Consider the following 12,781-nt stretch of genomic DNA (forward strand, 5'->3'; position numbering starts at 1 on the left):
CTCTAGCATTCACTCCACCTTTTTTATATGGCTGTAGGATCTTTAGCGACCAATCTTGAGTGACACTGAATGGCAGGGGTGTCTATCTCAAGTCCTGGTGGGCCACAGTAGCTGCAGGTTTTCATTCTAACCATCTTCTTAATTAGTGAGTTTTCTGCTGATTAACTTGTTTTGCCTTAGTTTTAATGACTCAGTTGTTTCTTTTTCCTTAATAAGCAGCCAAACAATAATGAGATGCAAAACAAGCCGCCACTTGACTAGCTAACCTGAAAATAAAGAAAGGTGAAGGTTTCAGGTCACCAAAACAGAAAATCAGCAGTCTGCTGTGGCAGAATGAGCACAGCAACAAGTCAAGATATTCAATAACGCCTTTAATTACCAGCAAGAATTGGCTTCTCATTAAGAAACTAGTTGCCGTGAAATTGGCTGGAGTTTGACGTTCCAATTTAGCTGGCCATCTGGTGGCTCGTTTCACATCTCATTTCTGTTTGGCTGCCATTTAATGAATAAATGAATCAGCAGACTGAATCCTTAAAAACAGGACTATTAAAATGAAGGGAAAAGGAGTTAATTAGCAGTGAAAACTGCTAGTTGGTTAGGAAAGGGTTAGAAAGAAGACCTGCAGCCACTGTGGTCCACCAGGACCACAGTTGGACACCCCTGCTCTAGGGTATCATATTATCCTAATTTATGTAGCGCGTTAACTGCATCTCCATGTCGTTGATCTCCAAAAAATCTACTATAATGGTTATGACGTCCGCAAACATGTGCTCCCACCTGAAGCACTGTCCCTGTGCTTGTATTGCAGTGTTTTGTTTCTCCATCGAGCCCCTACTCTTCCCACCATGTAAGCTGCCTTCTCCTTTATGCATGCCTTGGCTTCATGGTGGCTATTTCTCCGAGGCAACTACCGTATACCTGGCATCCCGCTTTAAGGTTAGCCACCCTGAAATGCTTTCATCCAGGATGGGCAGTCGGCGTCGCTTTTACTGCCGCCCTCAGATGCCAGAGATGCTTCCAAAGCATCTCATGCACTCATCTACGTGCTGCAATGAAAGAAAGAAAAACAAAGGTAAGTGCACTGTTTTAGCCATTTACATAAGACTATGCTGACTATAAATAGTTACACTTCTATTGACTGCCTCTACTTTGTTGTAGTGCTAAGGTGCTATACCACAAAGCTTTCATATGGCATTATGGCCTAATACATAACATGAGTTCAACGATATAACCTAAAGAACCCAAAGAGTAACCAAAGTGATGTAGTTTAGCTTTTAGGCTGCAAATAGTGCAGAAGAGCCAGACACAGGCTGTGATGAGCCTGCCAAGTCTGCTGCAGAAATAACCCAGCTAACCCAGCAGTGGTCAAGCTGCAAGTCCAGTCAATGACAAGGCTGGGACTAGACCTGAGACTGACAATGAAGACTCTTCATGTACAGTTTAAGAAAAATGAAAACAGGAGCTCATTTGTACTCATAATCAACAACCCCACAAAAAGTGGCTATGAGACACAACAGTCCATTGCACAAAGGAATGAAGAAGATGCTCTCAATTTGTGAAAGCAGAGCATTTAGCTGGGAAATGAATGAAAGAATGACTAACATGACAGAGGGACAGAGTGATAAAAAGCAGAAAATAAACTATAAAAAGTGAAACGCCTACAGTGGGTAAGTACTTGTTATAAAGGTTATTATAATAAATATTCATGGTCCTCAACATAAATATGTGCAAAACATGTTAAAATCCTTTAAATAAGCCTGACTATCTATCTCTTTTTTTCATAATAACCCTCATGACACAATTACTTCATTTACTCTTCCAACATGCAGCAAATATCAAATAAAGTCAAATTTATAGTTGCTCAGTAGTCTTAATGCACCATTTATTGAACATTCCTTATCTTGTATGGGAGTACATTTTATGAAGCTTTGTTTCATATCATAAATCTAATAGTGTAGCTAATTTAGTGTTATGACAGTCATGAATACACAGAGCAGACTTGTTCCGGCTGCCTTTTTAATTCTTACTGTCTGCTAACACATTGGTTGTGAGTAACCACAAAGACGTTGTTAAAAACATGTCAGGAGATTTGCACGTTTTCAGAAAACAGGAACTAAAAGAGTTCTCTAAAATGTAGAACTGTTGTTATGAAAAGCAAGATCCAGAGGGCTAAACTGTTAGCTGTCGCTAACTAAATGAAATGTTGGGAGCCATTAAGGCCAAACTGTTTACTGAAATAATACGTTTAAACAAAAATAACAGGCACATGATGTTGCAAGAGGGAATAAAATGCTGTTGTCTGCAGTAATAAAACCCTGAAGAGCAGCCAGGCTTCAGGATGGATCTCCGTCTGGGAGTTTGCTTGAACCCAAATAAAAGACCTACTTCTGAGAGTATCCTGCAACTACAGCCCACGGACCAGAAGAGATGAAGTCAGTTGCCTTCATTGGGCGTCTTCTTTGTGTTGTGTGTGGAAAAAGAGAAAAGATAATCAGTGATTGTGTCATCTTGTGTCCTGAGGTGGTAGTGCTTCGCTCTGACGAGCCTGAAAGGTGACCCACTAATGCACATAGGTGACAAAGCAAAGTCATAATAAGAATTACCAGGAGTGGTTACCAAACTTCCTGAACCAAACCAAAACACAATGACTATGGACCAGACACAGAAGTGGGAAGCTATAAGTTATTATACAGAATACCTAACGCTTTCAGTTCAAAACTAACACTTTTCAAGGTGTAAATTCATAATATGGGATAGAGAGCTAAAGTTTTGTACTCTGCTTTAATGTATAGCTTTTGTGATATGACGCTTAATTGCCTCTTGGGAGGCATTTCATAACAGCAGTGTCATGCATCCTTGCAATTGACCAACAAAATGACGAGATTCTAAAATGGTGGTGTGACCCATTTCAAATTAAACAACAAACCTATTAGTGCCTTTCTCAACATAAATAGCTCAAAACACATATAGTCATGTTCCTTGAAAATAATGCTTAAATAATATTTACAAGAAATGAACAGAAAAAAATGATACAACAAAAAATTCAACAAGATGTCTGAGGTTTACCAGTTGATAACAAGTTAGCGCTATCTTTCATAAACAAACAGGCTACTCTTTTTGTTTTGTTAAAACAATTCAAACAGTAGTTTTCTATTGTTATATCATGGGCAACCACAGAATATTTCAACATTATTGTGTTTAAAGCAGGAGTGGACCTTGATTGAAATCACATTTCTTGACTCACTTCTGCTAAATAATCCCTTGGCTGAAAGTCTGTGATGTTAGTGTCTCAGAGACAGGTTGTGCAGAATTGTTCACAATGGTACTCAGTTTTATTTTAACTCTCTCCTTTGCTACTACCTGTAGAAAATTAAACCCTGTCCCGCCAGGGTGCCTGGAGGAAGGAGGAAGAGGGAGAGCGGCACTTCATTTCCTTGGGTTCCCGTCCGGTCCTTGATCCCTGGGGGTCAGCACTTCCAGGACACCAGGAAGTGCTGACAGACCAGGGATGGTTTATGCCCGGAGTGTTTCCAGGTGCAAGGCCAGCACTTCCCCCACACTGGGGAATGCTGCCGGAAGTTTATCATCAGGCACCTGGTGCACATCCAGGGCTGATTAAGAGGGGCCACCTCACTCCTTTCAGAGAGCCTGAGTCGGGTGGAGAAAGCTGGAGCTCGCGAGGGAGGAGTGGAGGCGGCCAAAGAGAGATTAAAGGACTGAAGAAGCGTGAGTGTGTGGAACCAAATTGTAAATAGTGTGTTTTGGACATTGGTGTCGTGTCTGTCTGTGGCCATGCTATCTATTACGATAGATAGATAGATAGATATAACAGCATCTTTTTAAAAATGGAAATGAACCTTTTTAGTTTTTTGGTTCAAAAGCTTGGAATAGTTTTAGAACATAAGGAAGAGACAATGAAGTTATCTTTAAATCTCTTTTATTCATTTCTAATTAAGCACAGTTTGGCAATATGGGAAGAAGCTAAAAGGCTAAGTTGTCCCAGCTAGCTCACTATGACCTAGCATGGTAAATAATGATTAAATTAATATTGCTGCCTCCATCTCTCCATGCGGCCCTCTCTTGTAGCACTTTTAGTTACAGGCTCATTTTACCAAAGAAGTGCCTCTGGGGGTCTTTTCTGCTCACTGCCAAGATTCAAGTCAATGCTTCCTCATGATGTACTCATTAAATTCATTTTAAAATATCTGCACAATATACATTTATCTATTTGTATTTATTTATTGATTGACTGAATGATTGATTGATCAATTGATTGATTAATAGAATGGCTGTATCATTTGTCCTGTGAGTCTCTGTCTTCGTGTTTTCATGTTTCTGTTGCTGTATGCATCTGAAGTTCCTCATGGGATTAATAAAGTTTATCTAATCTAATCTAAACAAGTCACAATTTTGTAACATTTGAGACATTACAGAACAAATATCCAGTAAAAAAAATTATTCAATGACTTACACTACTTTTTAAATTTATAGGTTGTGAAATAAAAAGAAATCTGCACAGCTTTCTCATGCATATTCATCCAAGTCTATTGTGTGTTTTCCAAACCATTATCTATGTAGAGTGATTTATTTTTAGTGTGAAATCAGGTTAGATTGTATTGTATGTGGATTTAAACGCAGGCAATGTGAACTGAATGCAATTATTAGTACATAATAAAAGGTGATTTATAGCACAAGCAGCAATGGGGCAAGATGTAACAGTCTCTGGAAAGATTTATATAGTAATGGAAATTAAACAAGAAAGCAAATTTCCAATATATTAAGAAAGAAAATGCTCTTCAGGCATCCACGTTCATACATCTTCTTGAGCAGAAAAGATCTACAAGAATATGCTATAAATCAAAAGGGTAAATCTCATGCATGACTTTGTCAGTAAGTCAAAGGGGAAGTGGTCATTTTTTGGACTGCTGCATTTTATTTTTTTTAATGATACCATCAAAAAATAAATTAAATCAGGCAACTGAGTAACATTTTGATCTACTCAACAGGCTCAGTATGTGGATTCTGAATAAGGATACACAATAGAAGATAATACACAGAAATATTTAGAAGATAAAACACAGAAAATAAATTTCTTAGTAATACATATTGTTAGAAAATATGAAACCACGAAAGTGGGGAAGATTAAGTTTTTTTAAGGATAGTGGTCATAATGGACAGCTATATTCACCAGCAGAAAATGTTTCAGTTTCTAACTAGCAAATGCAGATTCCAAATAGTAATTAAGTCATATAAAAAACACTGTGACGTTATATACTGTTTTAGAAAAACATTAATTGTAAAATGTTATTACAATGAACTTAAATTAACAGGTTAACTAAATCGGCCTGGAGAACAAAATTGTTTCAGAAATGTAAGTGTATGTTAGTACTACTCTTACTGCTAAACTGGAATTGGATGACTCAATCTCAGGCAAAGCTGAACAGTATGAGAATAGTAATAGAGGGGAAACACAAATCTGAAAGATTTACATTAAAAATATGTGAACTTTGGTAAGTTAACATCCATCCATCCACCCACCCGCTATATCCTAATACAGGGTCACGGGGGTCTGCTGGAGCCAATTCCAGCCAACACAGGGCACAAGGCACACACTAGGGACACTTAGGATCACCAATGCACCTAGCCTGCATGTCTTTGGACTCTGGCAGAAAACCGGAGTACCCGGAGGAAACCCACACAGACACGGGGAGAACATGCAAACTCCATGTAGGGAGGACCCAGGAAGCAAACCCAGGTCTCCTTACTGCGAGGCAGCAGCGCTACCAGTGCACCACCATGCCGCCCAGGTAAGTTAACATTTAATTTTAAATACTTCTGAAATGCGGCACGGTGGCGCAGTGGTAGCGCTGCTGCCTCGCAGTTAGGAGACCCGGTTCGCTTCCGGTCCTCCCTGCGTGGAGTTTGCATGTTCTCCCCGTGTCTGTGTGGGTTTCCTCCCACAATCCAATGACATGCAGGTTAGGTGGATTAGCGATTCTAAATTGGCCCTAGTGTGTGCTTGGTGTGTTTGTGTGTGTCCTGCAGTGGGTTGGCACCCTGCCCAGGATTGGTTCCTGCCTTGTGCCCTGTGTTGGCTGGGATTGGCTCCAGCAGACCACCGTGACCCTGTATTCAGATTCAGCGGGTTAGAAAATGGATGGATGGATACTTCTGAAATGCAACATATTTCCCACAAAGATTAAATTGACTCTTGATTCTTTTCTGTATTTACTCAAATTACAAAATTGTATTCCAACGTGTGTATTCATTCAAATTGAAACAATAAACAACTAAAGTGAAAGTTAAAACCCCTTCAGTAGAGCGGGGGACTTTACAGAAGTCAGGACACCAGCATAAAGGCAAAGTGAATACTAAATAGGGAACAAAAGCTATCAGAACGATGCAGACAATCTTCAGCATTTAGAAAGTGCAATTTAATGTAGCCAAGTGTAAAGTGTTACATACGGACAAAAGGAACATTAATTGCAAATAATTAATTGAGCTTTGTTCACTTGTAGAGAATAAGCACTGAAAAAGAATGACAGTATTGCACTGAAGTAACATTCTTATCATATTGGAATGTGGAAAAGAAGTTTCCATACAATCAGTCATAATTAACAAACCAGAATTCAATCCCCAACCGAGAATAAAACAGCATTAGCAAATCTTTAAAAACAACAAAGAAAGGAGAATGTCCTTTTCCCTGATATAAATACTTATTCTCAGATTTGATTGATTACATCTTGCAATATTTTTAAAAGGTTTTGAACAGATCCTCTAAGAGAGAATTAATTTTTTTCCAATTTCTAATAGTATAGAACATCAGTCACAAACTAACTTATAACAGGTGGGCTAGGATTCTTCCATTTGAGCAAGATAACTCTACGTGCTAGTAGTGTGGTATAAGCAATGGCAATCAATTTGTCCTTCTCCACATTAAGTCCATCTAGGAGTACAGCAAACACAGCTGTTAATGGGTTAGGAGTGATTCATTTATTATTATATATGCAAAATAAAATATTTATTGTTGGTTACCTTAAAATTGCTCAGCATGTTTTGCTTCACCTCTGTTTTTGGTATCTGAGACAGTTCTAGCACTATATAAGCTAATATTTCATTATTTTTTGGGGACAGTAAACTTGCAAGTAGATATTATTCATTAGATTTTATGCATTTCTAACTTTCATTTTAGTTTCCCTTTGCTGTTTATTTTTTTAAATATCTGAAGGATGTCTGCTATTGATAAGGACTGTTTGGCCGACATAAATTCATCCTAGAATAATTGCCACATGCTTAGCTGATAAGCATTAGTAATTATATATTTCATTAAATTGCGTATTTTTTTAAAGCAAAAGGGTGGAACAGAGGAACAGAAAGAATATTTATGATATGTAAGATAAAGGGTTCTTAAGGGTGCATTCTTAATCTAGAACTAGAATTTCAAAGGTCTAAAAATATTCCTGTCACGATATGTTAATAGGCAAAAATGTTTAAAAATTTGTACAAGATGTTCATCACTGGAATTGTTATTTCTTTTTGACAGCAGGGCTTTATTTCAGTACTCAGATGCTAGTGGTGAATCTACAGTAGTGTCCCATGTTTCTACCAATTATGATGAGATTTGATTGATGAAGAAATGTCACTAAGCATTCTGGTCTTTGATGAGGAATAACTTTACAGAGACACCACCACTCCTAGCCATGACGTGACCATCCAGAATTGGAAACAAGTACTGCTGCCATGCTAAGCAGAGCCGCTTGTAATCCTAAAGTCCAAAGTTTGATTTCTACCGCCGCTGCTATCTTACGGAGGACATGTAAATGAAAGTGAGGGGATGACTCCATGAGCAGAGACTATTCAAAACTTTTGAAAAGGCCTGCGTAGAACAATAATGGTCCTTAATTTATTGTGCAATAATCTGTCTTTAAATAATTTGAAAATAAGTTTTTATTGCCTACTGTAAATACAAAGTTAACATGGAGTGCTGGTGACTCTGCTTTAGAGTAATTAATAATTCCTCATTTCATTTCAAAATCCTGTACCACTTAAACTATTGTCAAAAATCAATATCAATATATTGATATATCAATAATTCAGCTTTTTGAAAACTTAATGTTAATGACAATGCTAATACAAGAAAAGATCAATTAACATTCAGTCTACAACAAAAGAAGTCTAGAGAATTATTACATTATAACTTGGCTTTGATGATCAGTAATATTCAGTTATAAATCTATTTCATCCTAGACTCTCAAATCTTTTCCTTTAGTTAAACTAATTTAGAAATACAGACTGATGAATGGATCTCACTTTCAATCATTTCCATCTGGCTAAATCATCTGAACATTAAGGAATATTGAGAACGAGTTCCAGACACTTTACTTGCAAGCAACAGCGAAACATGAAGACTGCTTTGTAGTATTGTGGGCTGCTGTTTGGTGCACTGCCAAAGATAACGATTCTTTCAAGTATCATTTGACATTTTCATTTTGCATATGCCGAATTAATTGGAGAAGATGGAGCCACCTGTCATATGCCAACTTTCCTTTTGAATGTCATGACATCAAAATGGAAATATATAAATAGATTACAGATTTTGTTCTCTTGCTTTGACTAGATATTTGAACTAAATGATGTAGTTAATGTGAAGAAATTTCAATTGCCAAATTGAAGATGTGTAACTACCTTTGTACAACATGAACTTTTAAAATATGAAAAATAGAATTCAAGTACTTCAAGTAGGAGATGGAATCGGCTACAGCAATCCCATAATATACTGTATTCTTGAGGGTCTTCGGCACTTTTATAAACCTCGTAGATAAACAGAAATTCCACAACGTCTCAAAGCATATTTTTCGCCATGATAATATTTGATGAGTTCATAAGTCTAAGTAGGGTGATCAATGATAATCAAAGAGTTTGACACATTTAGAAAATCCTCCCTTAATTTGCTTGGAATGAAAAGGTTTACACCTGTAACAGAGTTCAGCATGATCTGATTGTGTTGAGCCTCCCTTATTTTAGAAACTAAAGAATCAAGATGTCTCACAATGGTGGTGGCGAAATCCCTTTCCATAGGTAATATGATATGTTGTCTTTTTCAGTATAGTACATCCAGGAATTAACACCAGCTTTTCCATTTTTATCCCCCACAGATAAGAAATAACAAATTAGAATTGGCTAAAAAATCAACACCATGTGGGATACCATGAATTTAATCATTTTCTATTTATAAGTAGACTACATTTATTAAGTTTTATGTATATAATGAAAAGATGCTTAGATCATTTCCAATAATGCCACACCACTCTTCTAAAGCTAATTTGATAGCCAAATGTTTACAGTGCTCCACATCATAATTTTATTTACCTTGTGACAATTTCTTAGAATAATAAGTATGTGGGTGTAATTTTCCTGACTCAATGAAAAGTTGAGATACTGGGAAGTAAAAAATACAACATAATACAATGAAGTGAAATTAGCCTGACAGGTCTTGTGTACAAGTCATATTAATATGTGCCCTCAGCAGATGTTGATATCTTCTGTAGAGTTGTCCAGATCAGTGGTTTTCAAGTATTGTAACGTGTGCACCAAATGAAGTATGAGAATCTGTTCACGGACTGTTTTAATAGAAATGAAAGGTTGGAGAATGGGTGGGGCGGTACCCCCTTGGAATTTTATGCATACAGATTTCCAAACATGGTATCAGAAAGTGGAATAAATGGGGTTGGGGGGATTCCCCTTAGAGTTTCGTTTTTCCAGTTTTACTAACATAGGATCATAGAGCAAGGAGTTTTGACTTTCTATGTTTACTAATAATTAGGCCTGGGAATTAATTAATCACTATTAATTGCATCTAACATTATAATATAATGTAATAACAATAATATTATATCTACCACTATCACTCACTCACTGACTCGTTCATCACTAATTCTCCAACTTCCCATGTAGATAGAAGGCTGAAATTTGGCAGGCTCATTCCTTAACCGCGTAACGGTCAACAATGTCCGCCATGTTGAACTTTCTTATTTATGGCCCCATCTTCACAAAATTTGGTAGGCAGCTTCCCTGCGCTAACCGAAACCAATGTACATACTTATTTCGGTGGTATGACGCCACTGTCAGCTGCCATATTGAACTTTCCAACGTCACTAATTCTCCAACTTCCCGTGTAGGTAGAAGGCTGAAATTTGGCAGGCTCATTCCTTACAGCTTACTTACAAAAGTTAAGCAGGTTTCATTTTGAAATTCTACACGTAACGGTCATAACGGTTGACAACGTCCACCATGTTGAACTTTCTTATTTATGGCCCCATCTTCACGAAATTTGGTAGGTGGCTTCCCTGTGCTAACCAAAACCGATATCGTACTTATTTCAGTGGTATGATGCCACTGTCGGCCGCCATATTGAACTTTCCAATGTCACTAATTCTCCAACTTCCCGTGTAGGTAGAAGGCTGAAATTTGGCAGGCTCATTCCTTACAGCTTACTTACAAAAGTTAAGTAGGTTTCATTTCGAAATTCTACGCGTAATGGTCATAACGGTCGACAACGTCCGCCATGTTGAACTTTCTTATTTATGGCTCCATCTTCACGAAATTTGGTAGGCGGCTTCCGTGAGCTAACCGAAACCAATGCACGTACTTATTTCGGTGGTATGATGCCACTGTCAGCATTGGTTGTTACTTATGGGCCCATCTTCAAGACATTTGGTACGCGGGTTCCCAATGCTAACTGAATCCTTCTTACATACATGTATACATCCATAGCCTGCAGCTCGGTCACCGTGTGAGGCGGCGTTGGGTCCCCCATCCAAACGCCTCCCATGTTGTTGGCTGCCTGCCTATATAAGGCCGTTCGTCGCTCCGGTCTCTACATTCCCTTCCTTGCTTTGCCACGGGATTCACGTCTCCCTGCTGATAACTACGGCCTTTTTATTTAATCCACAGCTTCTCCGCTGTTTTATTGTTCGTTTATTACGATTATAGTTATTGTTTAGGTATTTTAGACTTACTTTACATTGTTCAGGTACCCATTTCCTTTATCATTCCAACCGTACCCCCATTAATATGTCTATCAAGGTGATCACCATCGATCAAAAAACTGTCACTTACCGAGTGGTTTCCATGCCCGGAGATTGCACCTACCTTTTCCATTCTTTGTGTTACATATTGCACGGCCATATCAGGCTCACTCTTGATATTTGGAGGAACATTGTGTCTTATGTATTGAATGACTGGGACAAGTTCAAGGTGTGGACTGATGATGGTACAGGAGATAATTATACTACACAGGAGAACTATAACAGTGAAATGCTTAAGCCCTTCACCTATGGTTCTGCATGTGAGTTGATGGCTGCCGCTGAATTGTTCGGTTGTCGCTTTCAAGTGTACCGAAATGGCCAAATATTTTACACCTTTGGACAACCGCCAATGCCTCTTAAACATCTTAGACTCACAGGTGATGATTTGAGTTGTGGACACTTTGATGTTTATGAATGTTTAAATTCTCAAAAGCTGGATGCGAAGTTATCGATGAAACCGGTTGTATGCTTACAATGCTTTACAGATGCCGAATGTCACTTCAACACAAGTCCTGCAAATACTGTCATAATTGAAACAAACCATGAAACTCAAACCGATTATGACAGCAGCAATTCAAGCTGTGAGATTTGAAGCAAGATTACTTTTCACATGGCCAACTGTACGTTGCATGCTCAAGAGTAAGCTCAGCTCACATCTTGGTCATATTACAACCAGAGGGACGAACTGACAATGTGGTATACAAAGAGATCCTTAACAAATAACTATTGGTATATTTTCCCTCAGTTTAAAAAGGTTTCATTTTCTTCTTAATAAAAATTTTAAGGCAGTACTTCGCCGCTGCGAAGTGTGGGTATTTTGCTATATAACAATAATCATATAATATTATATAATCATATAATAAGTACTTAAATCAAGAAGTAAATACATGCTGAATCAAAAAATTAATGCAGAATCAACACAAAGGAATTTAAAAAATGTAATGGCATAGCTTAATCTTAAACAATGAACCAAAGCCTGAACTTTTAACAAAATACTACTTGAGCAAGTACAACCTTTTCCTAAAAGGCAAGTTGAAAGGAAGGCAATAAGAAAACAAGCCAATGTATTATAAGCATGTACAAAAATAACTGTAAAAAAAAACTCTTGTGTTAATTCTCAAATTGGCAAAGTAAAACTAAGCGATCGAAATGACTGTAGATTTTGAATGCACTGGTGAAGACTAATTCAATTGAAAGTATAAGCATCTCCTAAATAGGCATACATTAAAATGCGTGTTCAACCTCTGCAAATACCATCCTCAATTGTTTGTTATCATCAATGACTTCATAATTATTCTTTACAAAAGTGTTTTCCAACTGGTGCACAGCAGAAATAACAGTGTAGTGCCCCTGGGTCCTGACCTGAGAAAAACACACTCCTCAGGTGGTTGAGACCTATCAAGGAGGACGGGACTGCCTGGAGAAGCAGACATAAGAGCAGCTCCGTGATTGCTGTTTTGCAGACAGCAATCACGGAGCTGCTTTTATGTCTGCTTCTCCAGGCAGTCCCGTCCTCCTTGATAGGAGGACTGTGGTAGCCAGGAGACGTGTCAGGGGTCCATCTGCCAGGACGTGTTTTTACCAGTGACTCTTACAGAGCCAAGGGCCAGTGGGCATACGAGTGCTCAGTAAGTGCTGTATCAGTGAACGTCAATCTCCAAGCTGATATTTTTGATGGCGTCTCTGGTAGTCTC

The sequence above is a fragment of the Polypterus senegalus genome, chromosome 4 (genome assembly GCF_016835505.1).
Source record: "Polypterus senegalus isolate Bchr_013 chromosome 4, ASM1683550v1, whole genome shotgun sequence".
NCBI classification, from domain to species: domain Eukaryota; kingdom Metazoa; phylum Chordata; class Cladistia; order Polypteriformes; family Polypteridae; genus Polypterus; species Polypterus senegalus.